Genomic DNA, 23114 nt, shown 5'->3' with positions numbered 1-23114 from the left:
TAGGAGTTATTTTCCTGTTTCATTGCTAGATTTTTTTCTAGCAATGTGAAGTCACAAGAGAGTTCGCTCTTTGCTTTGTGGATGCTCCATGTTTGAGCTCTGTGGTGCATGCTTGTTAAGAGTAATAAGGGTAAAAATTATGATCCTTGCTCTCAAATGGTTTATCCTAATGACTCTGATATTACAGAAGACTGGCTAACTTTTGAAATCTTTAATCTGCTGTTGGAGTAATCTTTGATAAATAACTTTATAACTTTATCTAAAGTCTTTTTTTAGTTTTCATGCGCAGCACAAGTAACTTTCTTAAGTGAACTTTGAGATCTGTAGCTAGGCACATCTGTTAGGTTGTGGGGTTTCTTTTGTCCAAGTGAATTTGCCTGTGTCCTGCTGCATGATAGGGATGTTGCCCTGTGATGTTTACTGTTGGTCAGTCACCATAGAAATGTATCTCAGATGAAATTTATTGTCTGTTGAAGCTTATGAATTTAAATATAGTATCCTCACTGGTGGTGATGAATTTGAACCATCTGGAAGCAGACCAGTTTCCCTGCACAGTGCCAGTACCCAAATCGGTTTCTGTTTCCCACAGTACTCTTACATAAAGTGAATTAAAGCATCCTTTTTTGTGAGTTCACTCCATAGCAAAAGTCTGTTCTGTCTCTTCCAGCAATTAGGTGGAATGGATTTGATTAATTATTGTAGGGTGCTCCCTTCAAAATCCACATGTTGTTTTACCAGATCATTAGTTTAGAAAACATCTTGTCTTTTAGGGTATTTTTTGTGGTGTTCAGATACTCTTGCTTTTCTCAGTGTTGGGAGGGATTACTGAAGTAATTGCATGATGCACTTAAATGATTAGTCTTATTTACAGCTTCTGCTACCTCCACAGTATTTATTGTAAACATGTTCTGATGATGGTCTGTATCACACGTGTGGGGCAAGACTGGCTGGAAAAGTTTAAGGGAGAAGACTTAATCTTGACGTGTCAGGGAATATTCTGAGCAGGGCTGTGAACATATTTCTTAAAAAACTTAAACTGCCAATAATACTTAAGATTGTGTTATCTGCCTCCTCGCTCTTTCAGCCTATTTGCATCCTTTCTTCAGGCTTCAGGCAGTTGAGAGAGATGAAGTGAAATTTTCTTTTGTTGAGCTTGTCAACAGCAGAATTGCCTGACCTTGGAAATGTCTTTGGTTGGAATAAAGAGGTGCTTGAAAACAGTGGAGGTTCTCAAAGTGATTTGAAGTAAGGTACTGGGTCACTTCTAATGCTGTTTCTGTGTTTGGAGCCATTCCATAATTTTCTGTGCTAACTGTATGCCAATCTTCTTGTATGGAAATGAGTTTTGCTTAGTCCACTTTTTCTTATAGTTGTTTGGAATAACTTGATCTGTAAATTTATGAGTTTATGTGAATTGATTTTCAGGGCATCATAGCTAGAATTTTTATTTTCTAAAGAAGTGAGGAGTGAAGCATACATTTGATGATATTATCTTGGTTGGGTTTTATTTTTTGGCTGCATTGAAGTGCTTTAAACTGAAGAAATCGAACTAAAACGTTTCCTTATCTCTTACTGTTTAGTAATGAGGTAAGCAACTATAGGGTGTACATCGGTGACTTAGATACAGAGGTTTGTTTCCTGTCTTTTTTTTTATAGGAGGTAATATCTACAGATCTGTAGAAACCAGAAATGCTTCAGCTTGAATACATTTTGTAAATAACAGCATCTGTTCTCCTGACCTAGCACTTACTAAGTCATACAAGCTTTTTTTTAGATTTTTTTTTTTTTAATTTTTCTTTTGCTTCTGCTTCTCTTTCTAGAGGTAATTCTAGAAGTTGGCTGTTCATTTCAAGTCAGAGCTGGAGATGATCCTTTCCAGTCTACACTCATGTATGCTACTGTCAACTGTTAATCTTAAATGATTTTTCTCACTCTGATACTAATAGTCTGTGGGTAGAAGTGATTCTTCCCCTCTCTGCATTGACTTTGCTAGAATTCTGCTCTTCTTTAAGTTGCCAAAAACACAATTTATTTTTACTTGAATCTTAAATATTTTTTTTTCCTATTTATTATGAAAATAACTGTCTTCATTTTGGGGTCTTGGCATACATTTGAATGCTTTTTGCTCACATATGAAAAAATTTTATGCATCTTGAGGAGATGTTCAAGCAAAGTGAAAAGCATTAAGAATTTGAAAGGGTTTATAAATTAGCATACTATGTGCAAAACAAATTAGCTTATGGTATTAGGTAAAAAAAAAAAGTATGGACTCCTAGGTTGTGTAAGATAATGCATCTTCTATTAGCTAACTTAAAATAAAATTACACTGTCTCACTGTGACAGATGTAAAGTGAGCACTGAAGAAAAACTTGCTGTTTTATCTTCTTACTCTTGACTTTTTCTTCAGGTCAGGGTTTCTCCTTTTAAAATAAACATAGTGGAAAAGTACTGAATATACCATTGTGGGCCAGAAAAAATAGTTTTGAAAGCTTGAGTATATTTTCCTGTGGATACTGAGTGTTTAAATTTCCAAAAATATGGTTGCTGTCAGTATGGTTTTCTATTCTAGTAAATTGTTTACAGTTTAAGGGGGATGGGAGGGTGGGAATAGCTTAGGTCTCTCTTCAGAAATCAAGTGAAAGATGGAAATCTTCACTTGGAGCTACATACGTAAATTAAATCCAAAAAGTTAAGTGGTGGTTTTTTTCTTGTTTACTGCTTTCTTGATGTTTCCAATAACTTTGACTTTGGTTTTTTTTCTTTGTTTTTTTTTTTTTTTTTTTCTGGAAAGCTTAGGTTAGATGCCTGCCAAAAGTCGGTTTGGGAAGGTGAACTGGTTTAGTTCTATTTAAACCTGGTAAACAATTAACCATTTTCCTTACTTCAGCTTTATGTAGAAACTAAGCTTGTTCTTTCAAGTAATTTTGGGTTAGAAGTATCAACCAATGTTGTGTTCTAATGCCTGAATATTATCCCAAAATACATTGGGCTCGTATTTTAAAAATAGAGGTGATGGCACTTATGTCATGTAATCTGATATGTGTCCTCCTGGGCAACTACAGGAACTTACTTTCAATTCAGGCATTGTACTAAAGGATAGCACAGTGCTTCTGAAAACATGTGGTTGGTTTTTTACTGTAAATTAATTAGACATTGTAGCTTTTTTTTCTCTATTCTATGCTCTCTGGAGTCAATAATAAGGTTTTCTTGGTGTCAGGTCTTTCCTGGCAAGTCCTTTGTCTCCCTAAATAGCTGACTGGCTTTGTGGGCCTAAGTTTTCAGACTGAAGGTATAGTACCCTCTTAGTTAAATTTCCCTTCTGGGATATTTTTGCTTGCTATTGAATTGGTTTTAAGCAATTTTCTTCCAAAACAGGGTTTTGTTTTAAGAATTACTTAACTCCTAGAGAGTAAACATGAAATAATATGATATTTGTTAAAAGGCAGAACAACCTTCCTTATTTAAAGCTCTAAAGCCTTTCCTGTGTGCCTTTTTTTTTTTTCTTGTGGAGAGGAGAACCTCTTTTCTGAAAGATTTTTTTCCATTGCAGCTTGTTGCTGAACCTCCACTGTTCCTGGTGTTTTGATGCAACAAAACTTTTAGCTTTAAAATGCAGCCTGTTTGCCAACACAACATTCCACTTGGATTAAAGTGTTCATTGGATTTTCAATTTATTTGAGTTTTAAACTAGATTCACACTGATTTCCATATAGAAGAAAGACTGAAGAGAGGAGAAGTTTTTCTCAGTCTTTCTCTGAATTTTGAATCAATAGTCAGTGCAAATTTGTGTTGGTTTAACAGTACTAAATATTTGGCAGCTGCCACGCACAAAATGTGTTCTGAAGCTCATCATGTTATGAAGATAAGTCCTTACCAGGACAAGATTGCTTTTGATATTTGCCCTAACATCATATGTATCCATTCTGTCCTTCCCACTTGTGTTACAGAAAAGGTTTTGGAAGCCTTATAACTTTACCCAGATTACTTTTTTTTTTTTTAAGAGTTACATTTATGATGGTTGCTTGTATTTACATAGAAACCGATATATAAATAGTGTTGTATAAGAGAGGCTTAATTCTGACATTTTTATTGCTATTGTTCTGTTCCAGGATGCAAGAAAATAAACCAAATGGAAATGTTTTTGTCTGGCTTTTAGAAGGCATATTGGTATCTTGGTTTGTAGTGTTCTGCTTTTCTATCTATTCATAACATGACAGCTCTGGTGGATATTGTGTGGAATCTGTCAGAAGAGTATGTGTAAATCGGGAAGGTCAAGTGTTGCTTCTCTTTCCTTCATTTCTTGGTGTCAGGACTTTCCGTTAAAAGATTTGAGTTTTTGAGTAAGGTTTCATTCAGAATGAACACATGACAGTTTTGCCAAGATATGAACTGGGTATGCCATCATTTTTCCAAAATACTATGTACTAGAATTATATTAGGAAAAAAACCTCTCACTTTTTTTTTTCTTTGTATATAGTTGGTTTAGGCAGCTATAAGGAGATGTCTTCTTGATTCTGTAATAAACATACAAATCTATATCATCATGTGTTTTCCTAACTTTGGCAGAAAAATGAATACTAATCTTTGCACTATGTACTACTTGAATATTTGTTTAAAATCAGAGAGGACAATCCAACTTGTAAAAATCATCGAGTCCCTTTGCTGTCCAGAACTTCCAAGAAATGTAAGTGGAAATCAAATTGGAAAGAGCACATGCTGGAAGTTGTTGTTATGTATATACAGTATGATAAGATAGGCAATCTAATGAAGACCTAACTCTAAATTCTTAAGCCAAGCATAATTTCTTTCATTTTGAAACAGCACTGAGGGATTTTAGTAGGGATAATATTTTGTGAAATTTCTTCTCCTTCTGTGTGTAACAGAATAATATAATTTAATAGCCTCGTTTGAGACTTGATTCCTTTTTCTGGTGCAACAGTAGATTCTGATGCTCACTGAAATCAAAGATTCCATCTCTTAGAGATTAAGACAGTCTTAATCTGGATAATAGAGCCTGTTAACTACTTTCTCTTCAAAATGAGTGATACCTTTTACATAGTTTGTGCTTTTGAACATTGAGCTCTGGGAAATATTGAACTCTGAGACTTTGAGATGGCAAGGGAAGCTTCTTGTAAGAAGTTACTGGAATTCTTAACAATTCTGAAGATTGAGAATGAATAAAGACTTTAACCAGCATGCTATATAATATTCTGTTGCAACAGTCTGATTATAAGAAAATATAGAAGACAAACAGCTATTATGTCTTTGTGGCAGTTGCTTTCCTTCATTTATTTAGATGGGATAATGACTGTTTGCAGAGCATGGTCTGATTTGGAAATCCACTCATCTGCAGTAGAATATCCTAAAGGGAATATTCTTATTATTGAAGTAAATTCTAAAGTTCTAGAAATATCTTACGGCAATCTTTTTCATTTCTCTCTTGTAGTGGAAATGAAGTGTAGAAATGTGTGAGGCGGGATATTTGATAAAGAACGTTTTGGGCTTTTCTTCCGCCTTGGTTCTGCATTTGTATTGGGTTTGCATGGCAAGGTTTTGGTAGCGGGGCAGCTACAGGGGTGGCTTCTGTGAGAAGCTGATGGAAGCTTCCCCCATGTCCAATAGATTCAACACCAGCCAGCTCCAAGATGGGCCTGCCACAGGCCAAGGCTGAGCCCAGCAGTGATGGTGGTAGCACCTCTGGGGTAATGTATTTAAGAAGGGGGGAAAGAAAACCCTGGGTAACAGGAACTGCAGTCAGAGAAGAGAGAAGTGAGAATATATCAGAACAACTCTGCAGGCACCAAGGTCAGTGGAGAAGGAGAGGGAGGAGGTGTTCCAGGCACCAGAGCAGGGATTCCCCCATAGTGCAGACCATAGTGAGGCAGCTGTGCCCCTCAGGTCCATGGTGGAGCAGGTCTCCGCTGGCAACCTTTGGAGGACTCCATGCCAAAGCAGGCTCCTGAAGGAGGCTGAGACCTTGTGGAAAGCTGTGCTGAAGCAGACTCCAGGCAGGACCTGTGGCCATCTGGAGAGAGGAGCCCACATTGGAGCAGGTTTGGTGGCAGGGCTTCTGACTCTGTAGGGGACCTATGCTGGAGCAGCCTGTTCCTGAAGGAACAGGTCCCATGGAAGGGACCCAAGCTGGAGCAGTTTGTGAAGAACTGTAGCCCATGGAAAGAACTCACTTTGCAGAAGTTTCTGGAGACCTGTCTCTTGTGGGAGGGACCCCACAGTGGAGCAGGGGAGGAGGGAACAGCAGAGACAATATGTAATAATCTGACTGCAACCCCCATTCCCTTGTTTCCCTATGTTGCTGGGAAAGGGGAGATAGAGAAAACTGAGAGAGAAGTTAAGCCCAGGAAGAAGGTGGGGGGGGGAGTAAGGTGTTTGAAGATTAGGTTTTATTTCTCATTATCTTACTCTGATTTGATTGTTAATAAATTAAATTAATTTCCCCAACTTAGGTCTGTTTTGCCCACAACGGTAACTGGCGAGTGATCTCTCCCTGTCCTTGCCTCAACCCGTGAGCTTTTTGTTATTATTCTCTCTCCCTGGACAGCTGAGGAGGGAGTGATAGAGCAGCTTTGTGGGCACCTGGTGTCCAGCCAGGGTCAACCCACCACAGTATTTGAACTAGTTCTTTGGTGTGTTTTTCTGAGAGTGAAGTTCAGAATTTGCTGCGATATCAGTGTTTGCTTGGTTGTTACAAAGCTGACTGGTGACTCAAAAACTTTCTGTGAAACTGTACTGCTTTTAACAAAGTGTTTGCAGGGGAAGATTTCCTCAGTAATAAGTGAAAGTCCCATGAAGACTAGAAAGAAATGTACACTTAGAATAGCCAAAAGCTTTGAGCATGAGGGTCTCACATTCAAGTCTATGCTTTGCCCCTCTCAGATAAGTGATTTGAGAGGGCAGTTGAACAAAGTAGAACTTCTTAAGCAGTAGAAATTGCATGTTTTCTTTTAAAGCAGTAAAAATGTTATGTTTGCCTTGGATATAGGAGTATCTCATTTAAGCATGAGTGGGATCTGGACTGGACTGGACTGGAGTTTGAAACCTGGTCTGTCTCATCTCAGAACTTGACTTGGAGAAATGAGGACCTGGAGAAATAAGTAACCGAGGTCTTAAAATTTCATCAAGTTAGGAAAAAGCACCTGTTGTCCAGCTGCTGTGAAATTCATTTGCCCTCAGTCCAAAACTGCTTTAGATTAAAGCCAAAGTAGTGAGGAAGCTTTGAAGGACCTGTGAGGTGGGGTGAAGGATTTTACTTAAGTAGTTGTAATCCAGTTTTTAAATAAATGGAGTTCAACAACAATTTTGGTGAAGACTGAAACATGCTAAAATAATTTTCCCAATCATAACTTTTAGTATTTACCTTCAGTTTCTTTTTAAAACACTTCTAAATATGTTAACTTCAGAAAACTAGGATGGAGAAGTTTACATGGCTTTTTGAAACTTCAGCTTCTGGGATCTTTTTTTGAAGGGGAAGGAAAATATGTTGTGCTACAGAAAATGTCAGATTTTTTTTTTTTGTACCACAAGAGCAAGGCATTTTTTCTTTATTCAGATGAAACTTATTATGATATTAAACGCATCTGTTTATTAGATTGTTGTGGATGGATTTTTGGTTTTGGTTCTTTTTTTGCTTTATTTTTTTTTCTGAACAGTTTAATTTTGAACTGGAGTATTTATTGTCTTAGCAGTAGTATTTTGGCCACCTATGCTGTCGCATTTGCAGAGGGAACTGCTTTACTGAGGGCAGTTACATTATTACTATCTGATAATCTAATAATTATAGATCACAAATAAACCAGCAGGTACTTCATTAAGAGTGTTGTGTACAACATACAATTTTGACATTATCCTGAAAAAAAATCTTAATATTATTCCTGAGAGTATCCCTGAATTAACACAACTACTGCTCATGTGTGCTAAAGTGAAGCATATGTGAGCTTGCAGGGCTGATGAGGCTGTGTGCTGGCTGGTCTGTCCCAAAGCCTCTTAATACCTGGCTGCAGAATTCCCTTTCAAAACATTCTTTGTACTTCCATTTATTATAAACAATCTTGTGTCTCCTTTTACAGATTTCAGGTTCCCTAGAGTTTGTGATCACTGTGCCAAACTGACACTCTCGCTTGCCTCTTAATCTGAAAAGTTGCATCTTGGGTGTCGAATGCAGCTGCAGTGTTTTCAGGACTAAATTGGCTCGCTGTGGGCTACCAGGTGTGCCACCAGAGCAGTAAATAGATATAAGTCCACAACAGTTCAATTAGCTTAAGCAAGCTCTTCCTCACTTGTGCATGCTTCACAGAATGCCACATGGAAGGAACGTAAGCTGATGGACCCACTCCAGAAAGATGTAATGAATTTGAAGGAACACTTGGGGGAGACTTCATGTCTCATGTTTTGTTTCCAGTTTTTTGACTTGTTTGAAGTAACATCAATGTGAATTGAGATCTATTATTCTAAAACTCTTGAAAGATGAAACTTTTGTCCTTATTGCCTTATGCTATTTCTGGTTACTGAATAGTAACATGAAAGCTTCTTGACATAGGGCATATTTTTAGGTATTTTTGTTGGTGATGGTATCTTGCTAGTTTTCTTTAGAAATAGTGTAATTGTAACTGACTGATTAGCTAGATATGAAATCAATGATGCGTGATACAGGTATAGGAAAGGGAAAAGAGGAGCATGCATGAATGAGAAGTTGGTGATAGTAGGTGAATCAGCAGTTTATATATTAGTTATGAATGCTCACCACTATGTTCAAGGAGCATGCCTGTTTTTATTTTATGATTGTCAGAATTTCAGTTTTATAATGTATTTATCTTCAGCTGAAACGTCCTAAATTGTATCTCTGTAATGAATCTGTATCTCTTGTGTTAATCAAGACTTCACATCAACATGTCTTTAGAAAAGTGAAACGGAAAGAAGCTGTTAGAATTCACCTCTTCTAAACACAGGATGCATATGTTCCCACATATTAAAAAAAAAATCCAAACCCCAAATCAACAACAAAAAAATCCCCTACTCAACTATCATGATGTTTTAATTGTTGAAACAGTTGGGGTCAAAAAGCTGAGGTCTGTGGAGGAAATCAGGTGTGAGTGTGTACGATGGTGTCTTCTATTGCTGTTCGTGGCACAGACTGTCCCTCATCTAGTGAGAAAATACTAGTATAAGTACTAGGTGAAAAGAATAGCCATAATCAGTCTGGTTTCTTTTTCTGAAGGATCTAGCAAGGACCTTTCTGAAGGACCTTGAGGGAAATGAAATTGTCAGAGAACTTAGGTGAATAACTCCTAACTTTTATTTTGAGCTTACTAATGACAAATTTTAAGCTAGCACATGGCAGCTGACTAACTTTCTAAGGGTAGATTCTACAAAAGAGTAGATTTTAGTTGGGAGGAAAGGGCTGACATTCAATGTTTTGGGACTTTTTAGTTCTTATTAAACAAAACTTAACCCATGAGCACGTTTAAGCTATCTCTAGACTAAAATAAATTTTTCTGCTGGACTCTCTTATCTTAAGTAAAATCATGTGTTGTGTGGTAGTGTTGCTATTTGTTACTTTTTTTTTTCTAATATGAGCAGATTAAAACTACTGCATTTTCCAGGCTAAAATCTATTTAAATACCATTAATTGTCCACTATTATAAAGAAAGATAGTAAAGAAGATAATTCTTTGCCACTGGAAGTCCATGCTTGCTAGAAGAAACTGTGTTACTTTCTGTGTGAATGTGGTGCATTGCACAGGAGTTACTCAGGCATGCTCAGAGGGACCCTGTCAGTGAAACTTCCTGGCAGCATTTTAGCTTTTATGCTGCTGTATGACTTGGCAGCAAGGCTTCATCCCGTGGGAAGGGTGCTTTACTTAGTTCAGCCCTGGCTGTAGCAATGACCCAACAGACTGTATGTGTCCCCAAAGTTTTACTACCAGTCTTGAATGCATCAGAACATAGGTGGTATTTCTAACTGAAGAAGAGGGGGAAAGACTCTGTGGCCTTCTAGATGAAAATAAAATACTCTTCAAGTTGTTTCAATTCCTTTACTGTATGTATGCAACAGAAAGAGTTAACACAGCTTGTATCTTTGAGGTGTTTTCATATGCAATACTCTAGTGTTTCTTGTGATTTTTTACTGTTTCTTACAGCCTCCTGCAGGTGAGTGGTAATTCAGCCATTTGGTATACATTCAGATCATGTTTGTGACAGAGCTTACTACTCAGTACTTTTATTGAACAGTTTGTCCTTGCTTTGTTTGAGATATATCGTTCACAATAACAGTAAAAGAGGTGAGGTTCTGCAACAGATGGCACTGTAGGAAAAGGTAACCCTAACAGGAGAAAGTTGTTCCTATAGCAGAATGTCAACTTAAAAATTGAAAGTTGGAATCATCTAGATAGATTCAACTTCTGGTAGGTGCTAGCCACAAGAATGCTTTGCTTTTCAAACTTAATGTTTTTATAGTACAGCTGATGGGTTTTTGTTTGATTGGTTTTTTTGGTTTTTTTTGGTTTTTTTTTTAATAGAATAAGATCTCTTCAGATTTCTGGCACTTATAGTCACCAATATGGGAATTCCCTGTCCTGTATTATTCAGCAAAACAAAGGTTCTGATATTATTCAGCAAGCCAAAGATTCTGTGCAGTCCAAAGACAGGAAATGAGTTCGTGAAGCTTGTGTTTCTGCCCCAGCTTAGAGCTTCAAAACCCGAGATCCTTCTAACCCTGTAGCTAAAGTCAGTGAGCATCTAGGCAGAACCTCATCAGGTGCTCAGCCGTGAATAAGGGTGTTTCAGGTTTGGCAGTGGGCAATAGTTCCACGCCTATGCTCAAGTAAGCTCACTCTGGATCCAGAGATTAAATATTTCCCTCTGTCTCCTCTCAGGGCTTGCAGAACATGGTGTTCTTGGAGCATGTTTACTGAAGACCTATCAGATGGGCTTTGCACAAAACAAACCAGAGCTACCCCTCCCACTCCTGAGTAATAGCTCAGTGGTTAGAGCATTCCCAAAGAGTGAGGGCTCTAGATTCAGCACCTTTTCTCCCTGAGGTGATTCGAAGTCATGCCCCTTACATGCCTGGGCTCCCAAGAGGAAAGAATTGGGCTATCTTTTTCTCTAATTTCTGGGATAGTGAACGCCTTAAGAATTGTATGTAAAGCAGGACTAGCGCAACTGGAAGTGCTGACAGTGTTGCCATCTTAACTTTGTTTAGGGAGGAGAAGGTGAAATCACCTTGAGTTTATTAATGACTTGGACTTGGCCTCTGTCTTAAGTGATCTAACTGCTGAGGTGAGAGCACCAGTCTCTGGGCTTGAGGTTGTGGTCTTGAATAAATGCAGTTGCTTTTGGTGGTGGGCAGAAAGGTCTAGCGCACTGGGAGACTGGACTGAAGATGCACTCCTGTCTTCAGTGCTTCCCATTGGGTAACTTAGGTGAGTTCCAACTTGACTTGCAGGTTTTTTTGAGTGCTGGTTAAGGTGCATTACCCTCTTCTATTTTTGTATGACTGTAATAGATAAAACTTTTGTGTTCCTGGGTAATAGACTGAAGTGTGATCTTTGCTAAGAGATTCGGATGTTGAGGAAATGTTGTCTTAAGCATCATTGGACTTGTCTGTAAAGTGTAAATGTTGACCTTCTACTTAGATACTTCTTCCTTTAAATATTAGTTAGAGACTTCTGTACTAAATAAACTACCTTTGCTATGTTTCTGTGGTGAGAATGCACACAAAACTTCCAGTTTACAAGAATTTGAAAAAGGCAGTTGAAAGTGGAGATGTTTTGTGTGATTTGTTTCTTGCACATGTTTATAGTACACAGTCTATCCTAATGCATAAAGACAGTTATCCTCCCCTCCCCAGTACAGGTAAGCATGTTTTTCTTCAGTGAGGGTCCTTTCTGAAGGCTTGAGAGCTTTCCTCTTCCTAGTAGATCTCCAGACTTCTTCCAGTTCATGTCCCCTCGCACTTGAGGGCACTGTAGGTTCGTTCTTCCTTTATAGCTGAAAGGTGCTACAAGCTCTTGGTGGAGGTCTAAATCAAAACCGTGTGTCTCTTGGTGTTTTTTGTAAGTTTTCTCTTTATTTATCTTCAGTTTTGGAGAAAAATGTTCTCATCTAGAAGTTGCCATCAAAGGAAAAGAAGAACAGTTCTTTAAAATATCAGTGATGTTTGTATGGAACTTCATAGAATAGTTTGGCACCTGGAAAAGAAAAAATTAGTCTCGAGCAGATTTGCAACTTCCTTTCAAATTTAAGTGCAATGAGATGTGAGTGACCTGCACTACAGCAGCTAAGTGGCTGAAACGGGGTTACAGAACCAGCAGAACAGTCTGAAGGAAGAGCAAAACAGTGTCAACAAGTTTTGTACACTGTTCTGAGTTTAATACAGGGTGAAGCTCAAATTCTTCTTGAAGAGAACTGTGTACTCTTGTTGTTACTTAAATTTTCTCATGTCAGGCTTTTTCACTTGACTGTACTATGCAGGAACTAGATCATTAACATTAAAAGAACCTGAAGTTCTTCCAAGTTTATATTCAGGCCAAATGAAGTAAGCCTCTAGCAAACATGCAACTAGATGACATAATAGCATGTATTAAAGGTGCAGAGGCCTTTTTGTTCCCCATCTCCTAATTACATCAAACAATAGGAGATGAAATACATGTCTCTTTAGTGATATTGTGCTTCAGCTCTTTAAAAGAGCTTCATTCAAACTTAGATCTGTGTGCAGTTGAATCTTGCTCATTGTGGATGGCCATGGGCATCCTGAAATGCCAGAGGTTCTATGAACAGTAGCATGAAAATCTGCAACCTGAAGAGCAAGCGAGTGTTTTTCTGCGACTGAACTCACAGGGTAGGCTGTAACACTTCCCTTCATACTCAGGCCTTCTGATTTTAGGGTAACATCACATGATTACATGTGAACTAAATTACCATTAACTTTGGAGTTGCTCATCTGTCAAAACTGATTTGTCTGATTTGCTGTGTAACACAGGTCAAGCAGGGAGTGTACCGTCAGTTGCTGTGGCTGAAGTGACAAGATTTAACTGACAAGATGGTGGTAAATTGATTGTTTGCAGCTGTGGGAGCTTACTCTGGTAGCAGCTCTTATTAATGTTTATTCTTCCTTCTGTGTTAAAGTATGCCTGCATGCTAAGGCATATATTCCAGCATCTTCAAAACTTTTTCTTAAAAGATTTTGGAAAGGAAGGAAATGTAGCAAATGCCAAACATCCAGTGGTGCTGCAGACAATTATTGGTTTAATCTATTGGCAGTAGATTAAAGAAGGTGGCTCATGATGGCCACTTCTTTCCCTGTTTTCCCATAAGACTGGGTTAATATCCCCCCACGTCCCTCAAGCGACATTAATTAGTTATACAATACCTGGGGTGACTGTTTAGTGACCTCCGAGTTGTAAAAGCTTTTATGAACATCAGAAGCCTGGAGTTATAAATATGGAACTTCAAAATGGTGTGAGGTTTTTTGTTTGGTTGGTTGTTGTTTCTGGAATAGATAGCATAGAACTGAAGGTTGGCCCATTGTCAGGTTAGCAGGCTTCCTTTGTGGCGATTCCTTCCCTCTTCTGTGAAGTTTTAATCTTCAAAATATCAAATAGAAAAACGAGCAAGAAAACCAAAGGCAAACAAAACCCCCATAGCTGTCCTTTCAAGATCATTATCAATGTCCTTGAAAAGATGGACAGGTCCGTTCAGCCCTTTACTGTATATAATTACACTTAGTGTGTAGAACCAGGAATGAGGCAGTTTAGGCAAAATGGAATCTGGTAAGGATGACAGTACTTGATTTCTCCCTGTTGGAAATCTGGGAACGTCCCCAGCCTAAACAGTGTACGTTTATTTATCCCACAGTGGCTTGTTCCATGTGGACCTCTTCTAAGTTAGTGGACCCAGTTGTTTGGGGGAACATAAGCTGAAGGAAAAATCAGATACTTAACTCTGGCATTAGGCTTTCATGGAATGAGGAGGAAGAACATTCAGTGTTAGATTGTTGAGACAACTGAGTAGTGAATCATAACCTTAATGCCTATTTTGTTCCAACTGCCAAATAAAATCATATTATTGGAATGAAGTAGCATATATCCTGCTACGGCACAAGAATACTTGGCAGTTAGCAGCCAATCCTTTCACTAAGCTCTATGGCCAGGGACTGTAAGGGAAGAGCAGAACTTGCAAATATTAGGTTGGCAGAGTCTTGAAAATAAAAGCAACATGAATGGTAAAATTCATTCAGTAAATATCTTTATTCCCAGGCTAATACAGATTTTTAACTGTAATGTTTTTGTTCAAATTCTCTATATTCATGTTAACCAAATGTGCAGGGTATTATTGTTGTAGCTTTTTTTACACTTACTCTACACCATCAAACTCATCACTGTTTTTGGTATTAATTTCCTTTGAGGTAGACCATCTCTGGTCTCTGTTTTGCAGATTCTATTTTCTGTCTGAGGTCTCTGGGCATAAATCAAATCCATGTCTGATGACTTGATGACTGCCTTAGTTAGTGTATCCTAAACTGAACTCCTTTCAGGTTTTCCCTTCCCTATTCCGTCATCATCTCATTGCTCTTGCTTCTTCCTTTGCCATCATCGTACTGTTTTCCTACAATATCTCATGGTGTGCCGTGAAATCAACACATTGTTTTTTAAGATCTGGTCAGTTCCACTGGTGCTTACTCCGTGGAGCTGTTGATTTCTGTATTGACTGTACAGACAGGATCTGCCCAACTTTGTGTGCCCGTGAAGCACATACCACAGTGGGACTTCCAGAGTGCACACACTCGCATCGCGCAGGATGCGGGGCTGCAGTAACGCATCCCTCTGACGCACGATGGCATAACAGAAGGTACTGCTGAGGCAGGACATGGGGGTGGGGAGGTGAGGAAATAAAGCAAACAATGTTGAACTGCCTGACATCTTAAATGACAGAAAAACCGTCAGCCTGTGGGAAGTCACGATTTAGTGTTGCAGCTCCTTGACAGGGTATGACAGTTTAGGATCATCTGCATAAATCTGAGGTATTGCTGAAAGCAGGTAAGTGTAGTAGAATGTTTTTTGTTTGGTTGGGTTTTTTTGTTTTGGTATTTTGACAAAGATTTTTTTAAGATACTTGTGCAGAGGCTTTTTGCACTATTTTTCCAGTCCTTACTGATGAACCAAAAAGACCCCCCTTGGTAGGATGATGTAACTGTGTATTCTGCTACCATTAGAGTGTTATTCAAAATGTCTTATTTTAGTCTGTCTGAACACAGAAAATTACATTCCCTGTCTCAAAATTCTTCTTGAAGGTGCTAAGTTTCTCTAACAACCTTAAAACTTATTTAAATATTAAAATCTTCTCTAAAATGAAAGTTATGAAATCATAAACTGTATAAATAGACAGTTCTCTAATAAAATAATTTTGATTTCTTCCTAAGAAATTAACACTGGGATTGTGGTTATTTTGTTGTTCAGTCATTGTATTTGCAAATTTTTACAATGAATATATAAACTTGTCAGCATCAAATTCTACTAATCAAAGATACTGTAGTTAGCCTTTAAGATCATATCTTAATTTCTGAAGCCTTTGCCAGCTTGGTGTCACATTCACATTCAAGTGTCCTGCCGTTGAAAGGTACTTTATCAATTGGTTGGCAGGAGGGACAGAAATATAATCTCTCAAGCATGTGGCATGTGCGTGTTCTCTCTGACTTCCCAAGACTCCTTGCTAAGAGTTCTTCCTCTGGCATTTCTCCCCAGAGTGCACCTTCTGCTGCTTCAGTAATATTGAAATGGGTGTGACAGTTTTGGGAATGACCTGGGAGTATAGCTGAGTTCTGTTCCTCGCCCTGCCACTCTCTGAATTGCTGTGCGTTCTCAGATGAGTTATAGCCCCTTCAGTTTGCCTGTCTGTAAAATGGAAATAATGCTCATGGAACTTTACAGTAATTTTAAGTTATGGGAAGAGCTGCTAGGATGAAGTTACAGAGATATATTTAGTTGAAGTGGCAATACTTCCAGTTAACTTGTATACACTACTACACTTTAGAAAACTTCTGTAGCGTGCCATAGTAATGTGATGAAAATTATATATAGCTGGAATATGGTGGAAATTAACTCACCTAAGAGATGTTGTAATTTCTTTTGAGACTGTGAAAAGGCAACATACAGTGGTGTTACTTGCCATTTCATTTTATTGCTATTTCACTTTTCATGTGCTTTAATTCAGAAGTGGCTAAACTTGCTCAAACTTCCAAAGAAACTGAATTGAAGTCGAGAGAGAGAAATAGAGCAGGACGAATAGGAGGTGAGAGTAACCATGTGCTTGCATTTTCCTTCCTTAGAATCCTAAGACATTTCAGTTTGGGGGTAGGGTAGATATCAAGACACTGAGCTTTTTTTGCTGGCCATTGAAATGTAGTTAGCTTTGAGGAGCAAGGAAGCTGTTTAGCAGAACACAGCAGTGCTGCACAATATATCAGGATATAAAGAACAATGTAGCGAAAGTATAAGGGAAAGCAGGATTTGGCCAAACTGCAATCTGACCAGTCAAGAATGGTTTGATAACCAAAGAAAAAAAACCCCATTGCTTGTCTCAGTATGTTTACCTGTCTTTTTAGCTTAGAAATCAGCAATGGGCTTTATTGTAAAGCAATCCTTTAAAATGGTGACCTTTGGAGCCAGGCTGGATTGGCATGCTTTACACTAGCACAACCTCAGCACAATTACAAGATAAATAAGGCTCGTAGGATAGACCCTTGTATATTTGAAGGGCATAGTCTGATAAACATACTCTGTTTTCATATTACTTCTCCTGCCATCTTACGAGTTGTATTGCAAAGTGGAGCTAGGCAGGAGGAAGGTGGAGAATTACATCATCTTGAAATATGCTATGGCTGCAAAGCTGACCTTCTGAAAGCTGTAAAATCAAGCTATATTATGCTATATCTTTTCTGGAAGGTAGATACAAAGGAATAGTTCTGAGCTTGCAGAAGTTGCAGTGTTCACTTTGAGAATGGGAGGACAAATGTAAGCCATGTTTTCACTTACATGAGTGTTTTCTCTTATGAAATTCATATGTACTTAATGTAGGGTGCCAGGCTGATCACTACAACTGTTTAAAATAGAAAAGCAGATGGAACAAATAGAAAGATTTACCACACAGCTTGATCTCTCCCCCTGAAGCAGCCATTCATCATCAGCACCGCGGAGACAAACTGCGAAACAAGTTTCCCTTTGTGGCTCTGATTGGGCTTGGAGAGGTGGCAGAGCTGCACGACAGCCTCAGGATTGGCTGGGCGAGAACACACCCAAAAATAAGATACAATCTCTTATATTTTGCCTGGAGATCTTTTATCTTGCATTTAATATCCAAATAAACTAGAGCAAACACAGTTAACCTCTTTGGAACGGCTGTAGTACTTTAGATGAGTGGAATGAATTCAGGTTTTGGGGGTTTCGTTTGTTGGGTTGGTTTTTTTTCTTTCTTATTTTCTCCTGAGTACAATGAGGCCTGTGTGAGTTGTCTAGATCTATTTGTATTTTTCTGAGTGGTTATATATGATATTCAAAAGCTTTCTTGTATTTTAACTAGAGCTGAAAGTTGTTTTCTGACTTTATAAGGTATTGACTTCAGCTTATAATGAAAGCAGTTATTCTTTTAAAGCAGTTTTTATGTCTGTTCTGTAAAATATTTACACTTGCAGTACTGTCTTTCATTGTTTTTGTAAATATCAAGTTGCTATTTCTGATCATGTTTTGGAGATCTATGGCTTTTTAAAATTATTTTAATCAATTTAAATAGATGTGGAATTATCTCGGAAATTTTTTTAAAGTTAGGGACCTAAAATGTTGTGATGCCCTATGTAAAATAGCTCCAGACCATAACTCAGTGAGAGACTTGATCAACTGCAGTGTGTGTTCCAGCTGAGTAAGTATCTGGCATAACTGAATACATCAGAACTCATTAACCTACTTCCTCTCTCTCAAAAAAAAAAAAAAAAATCAAGGTAGAAATTTATATGGAAAATACATATGACTTTTGTTGTGGTTCAGATTGGATGCATACAGAACCAGAACGCTGTGAAAAGCTAGTTTGTGAAGAAGGACCTCGTGGTTGTTATCAAAGAACAAGGATTTGGACAAGCACCAAATACAGGAGTATTGGCTCTAGGGGTTATTGTTTTTGGTAGAAGAGGCAAAGATACCTGGGAGCATGAGAATGGAAATGGGTGAGAGGGAAGATTAAAGGCAAGAGAAGTTGACTACCAGAAAGCTCTTAAATTGGTTTTGCTTCTGTTATATTTAAATAAGGATAAAGGCAGTAGTTAGTAATACTTGAATTGCCAATCAGCTTTTGGGTAAGCACCTATATTTTTCTTATCTACATAGAAAATTAACATGTCAAGATTTTTAAAAGACTAGCCTTGATATGTTATTGGTTTAAAAACTGGTGAGAGTTCTTGTTTTGTTGTCTTAATCGACACTCAACCTCTTAAAATATTTGCTGATACTAAGTTAGTTAGTAAAACTGGAAGCTGGTAGCAGAAAGCTTCAAAAAGTGTGATTGGATAGCAGATGGCATTTCAGGCTGACAACTGCAAGATGTGTGTGTAAGGGAAGGAAACAAATTCTCATTTTACATACTGTGATGGGCTGTGCTCTGTTTACTAGTCAGAAAACAGTGAAATTACAATAGAGCTGTCTGTTCAAATTTTCTAATTTCTAATTCTTGCTAGAGAATTGGACTAGTATTGTGCTATTTCCTACTCATATGAAAGAATAAAGAGTTTTCAATGTCATTGTTGGGTGGTAGGTTGTAAGCAAAATGAGATGGCTTTTTTATTTATTTATTTTTAATAAGGCACAGCTAAATTTTGAAACTTTATTTCTGTAGGCTAGTATGGCTGACAGTAGCTTATACTGGTTTGGACAACTACCCAGAAAGTGGGGCAGGTTTTTGGAAGGGTATTAAATGCACTGCCCATCTCTGGCTCACACTGAGTGGCAGATTGCTGGAGGCAAGCAAGCAGCCCCTCAGCAAGGCAAGTGGGCTGTGAAACTTCCACCTTATGCTGTTTTCTGAGCCTTTGGTTCTGGTTGCTGTTCCTTCTAGCATTAACCAAGGGATGACTGTGCCTTTGTCCCAAACATAGGAGTAGCACTCCCTCAAAAACACAGTGAGCCAAACTGCTGGGAGAAAGTAGAAAGGCCAAGGGTCAGAAGTGTAAATGAGGGGACACTGAGTGAAGCACCTTGCTGAAGGAGTCCCAAGGAGGGTTGTTAGTGGCCACGTGCTTTTTCTCAGTCCTCTGCTTAACATATATGAAATAAGAAGTGGGGAACACAAAGCAAACTCCAGAGTGGCTGGGGTAGCTGTGACTTCAGCAGAACCATTTTCCCCAGTGTTTTAAGCCCTCACGTGGGGAGGGATATAAATAAAAAGAGGAGGAGCAGTGCAACCAAAATCCCAACATGATTTTTCAAGGAATTGCTAGGAGATTTGGCTTTTGTTCCCATCAACCTCAAAAAACTTGGACCAGGTTTCATATTCGGAGGTGAATATATTATTAAGATAATATTTTAAAATTCTTGAATGAATTGATAAAGGGGTTAGTTTTAGTAAATGTATTTCAATAATAGTGGGAGATGGGTATCCAGAGACTGATAGGACAGAGCTTAATGTTGGTGTGCTTGTCGTTTTAGTCAGAGAGGCTATCACCTCACATTTTACTAAACAGTGTAATATCTCTCTTTTTAACAACTACACTTTGTCATTTTTTATTTTCAATTTGTAGAGCAGTCCTGGATTTTTGTCAGATCACCAGTTATTTCCAGTACTTTAAAGATGCCCAAGGCTTAATATCGTAAAAGGAGTCCTTAGATTGCAAATGGCTCAAACCCCAAGACTGTGATTGAAAAAATTAAGCACAGGAAGGACTTTGGAAGCAGAGAGTTATAAATTTTGCAGGTGAGTGTTTCTAGATTATGAATTAAATGCCCATGGGGAAACAAGTATATTCTAGAATGCTTCCACATGTTTTTTTTCCCCCCGAGAGTGTAAAAAAAGAGCACATCAAGCTTGATGCTTATAATCTAAAAAATAAATCAAACATTATAAAAGAAGAAAATATCACACATACAGTCCTCTTCCTGGGAGAAGGGTTAGAGAGGAATGCAAACTACTAGTAGCTAAATTTCATGATCCTTTGCATACTGCTGTAAGGCACTGATGTGCTGGTAATGGCAAAAGAGGATACTACACAAAGCAGAACTGAAAGTCTGTGTGTAAGTGGTTTAGCACCATTGTATGAGTCAGGTCAGTCTGGTATTAACTGTTGGTATGAGATTCATAGTTCCATTTGCTCATGCACCATTCAAATAATAATAAAAAATTCCCAAGAAATTTCACATTTTGGCCATGTGCATTAGTTACAAGGAAACCAGGAATTACTTAGATTTGTTTTACTGTCGTCTAAAATAATTCTTTTAGGTCTTATATTTTAATGTAGATCAGTATGATAAAATGGTAGAATGGTTTGGTTTTGAAGCTGCTGAGTCTGCTCTTGGGAAAGGTCTGTTCCTCAGTATGATCCATTAGGTCATTCTTGGCTCCCACCAACTCACAAAACAGTGAGACTTAAAGAAATAAGTTGTAAGTTTTGTTTATTGCCTTCTGGTTCTCCAGCTTGTAGAATTCATGTACTACAGATTTCTTTTGTTGTTCATTTAAGATTCTTACATTTACAGGCAGTACATATATGACTAAAATGTGTCATGAATTGACAACTTGGGGTACTGGTAGCATCTCAGAACATTTACTTTATTAAATACAGTGGAACTGGCCTAGTGGGTAACACTGCACACAGGCAGTAAATGCTTAACAATGGTTATAGTAGGAATGTGTTTGTGTTGCTTCAAAATGGCCTTCTCCCTAGTCTGCTTTAAAACAAATGTAGGTCTCTCTCTCCATCTCCCTCTCTCTTTCTCTCTCTCTGTGTGTATATATATATATATATGGGGAGTGGGTTGGCTCAGTTGGTTAGAGCATGGTGCTAATAAAGTCAAGATCATCCCCATACAGGGCATTAACTTAAGAGTTGGACTCAGTGATCTTTGTGGGTCCCTTCCAACTCAGAATATTCTATGGGAAAAAAAAAATATATATAGGAACCCTTACTCTTGACTTATCTTTGCATTTGTCTTATTACTTTTTCATTATCTTAATTTTAATCTTGGAAAAACTAGCATGGATGTGTTTCTGAGAATAAAACAAAAGAAATTTCTCTGAAAGCCAAGGACATGAGCCTTTGCTAGTTGTGTTTCTTCTTCTCACCTCAGTTTAGTGAAGGGGAAAAGATGGAGTGATAGAAAAGACGGAAGGCGTCCTTGTTCAGGAAAGCACCAATCTATTGTCTAATGAAACTGAGAAGAAAATTGCAGCAACTGAGATGGTAAAGTAATTCAACAATAAGAACAGCAGATGGGGGAGGGCAAGTACAGATGTTTGGATAGGAAAATGGAAAGTGGATTGGTTAGGTAGCTCAGAGAAGAACTGATTAATTCCTTGTCTTGAGAGGATGCAGTGTTTACAAATAATAAATTTAAGAGGAAGAAAGTTCAAAGTCCTCTTGTGTGTAAGTTTCTTCTTTTAGATCTTCAAGGAAAAGGTGAAGCTTTTTAAAAAAGTTCAGATTTATTTTAGATAATAGAAGCCAAAATTTTATCCTTGAATGATGGAAATGTTTAGCTTCCACCATGCTCACTTGTCCAAACCTTTTATCATGCAGCCCAGGGAACAGGCAAAGCACAAACACTTAATGAATTCTAAAATTTAATTACATGTTTCCTGGAAGAAGTAGGAACATATCTGTTGTGTCAGCAAATTAAAAATCAAGTCTGTAGTGACTTCAAATTTATTGTGCACTTAGTATCAATTTCAAAGCTCAACCAAAGTAACCAGCTTCACCAGCTGGTGCTAATTGTTTCTTACAATGGAGAGTCTTAATCTAGAAATAAAGGTGGAAGCCATAAAACTGTTGGTAATCTCTGGTGTTAGATGTAATTTGTTCAAATTACTGTAACAGAGTAACTGGGGGGAAATGGAGAGGGGGCATTAATTCCTGAATACATTGGCAGTCTGTATGATTCTGTGACTAAACATGCATTAACAGTGCTTGCTTTAGTAGGAGAATATTCAGCGCTGGAACCCTGTCTTGGTGGCTATTAGAATTATATTCCTTTTACTGTGGGGCATTGTGCTCTCTGTGATATCCTCTTAATCTTGTGTTTCTTGTGAAAATAAATCATAAGCCTGCTGTGATAAATGGCTGAGCAGGAAACACCTTGGTACCCTCAGTGCCTTAAAAAAAAGAGGTGAAAGAGATTTTTGCCAAAAGGAAGCTGATAAATAATTGTCTTCTACACAGAGGGATTGGACTGTTATACCATGCTGCTTCAAGTGGAAACTAAGGCAGAAATATGTAAACAGTTTGTTCAGTCACTGTAAAAGCTCCAGATTCTGTAGCTTAAACCCCCTCTTCTCTGTCTTTACTTCTGCAGACAGGTGGCTGTAATCTCTCTATTGAAAAACTAAGGAAAAGAATGAAAGCCTGCAAAGTAAATGTACTTAAGAGTAAAAAAGGCCTTGAAACAAAAAAATAGATTGCAAGCGACTTATCTAATGTTTAAGGCCACTAAATCAGAGTTGGAGCAAACAATGAATATGGTTTGATTTGGGAGGAATAAGTGCATGATTCAGTAATTCGGGTTGTTTGATCAGTTTATAGATCAAATAGATTATGAAAATCACCCTACATCGAGATAACTTTTGTTATTTCTGCGCATTCTAAGGCTTTTCTTTTTTCTGTCTCATAGTGCTACACCTCAGAAGTGTTTGTCAGTCTAAAATTACCACAACGTAAATTCTTCTCCATTTTATCCACAGCTATAAACTGTAACACTAGAAGTACTTTTGTCTTGTCATTAGTGTGTGTTTATTTGGGAGTTTTGTAGCTATACCCATACTTCTTTCTAAATTAGTATTGCTTTATATCATGAGGCAATACCATGTGCAAAACCTGCACAGATATGCCCTAACTTCTCCTTGAAAGGATTG

The 23114-nt window shown here is 37.9% G+C and overlaps 1 protein-coding gene and 1 long non-coding RNA gene across 2 annotated transcripts in view; both read left to right on the top strand.

Moving 5' to 3' along the window:
• Positions 1-23114, top strand: part of SESN1 (sestrin 1) — a 77734-nt gene that overhangs the window by 6225 nt on the left and 48395 nt on the right. The window lies entirely within an intron of this gene.
• Positions 13441-17277, top strand: LOC113942810. Its single transcript, XR_003526061.1, has 3 exons — positions 13441-15052; positions 16227-16304; positions 17090-17277. It is a non-coding gene; the product is annotated as an uncharacterized LOC113942810 (long non-coding RNA).

The sequence above is a fragment of the Corapipo altera genome, unplaced genomic scaffold, assembly GCF_003945725.1.
Source record: "Corapipo altera isolate COAL_440 unplaced genomic scaffold, ASM394572v1 2b, whole genome shotgun sequence".
Classification (NCBI taxonomy): domain Eukaryota; kingdom Metazoa; phylum Chordata; class Aves; order Passeriformes; family Pipridae; genus Corapipo; species Corapipo altera.
The sequence above is the reverse complement of the archived record's forward strand: the minus strand, read 5'-3'. Positions and strand labels throughout refer to the sequence as shown.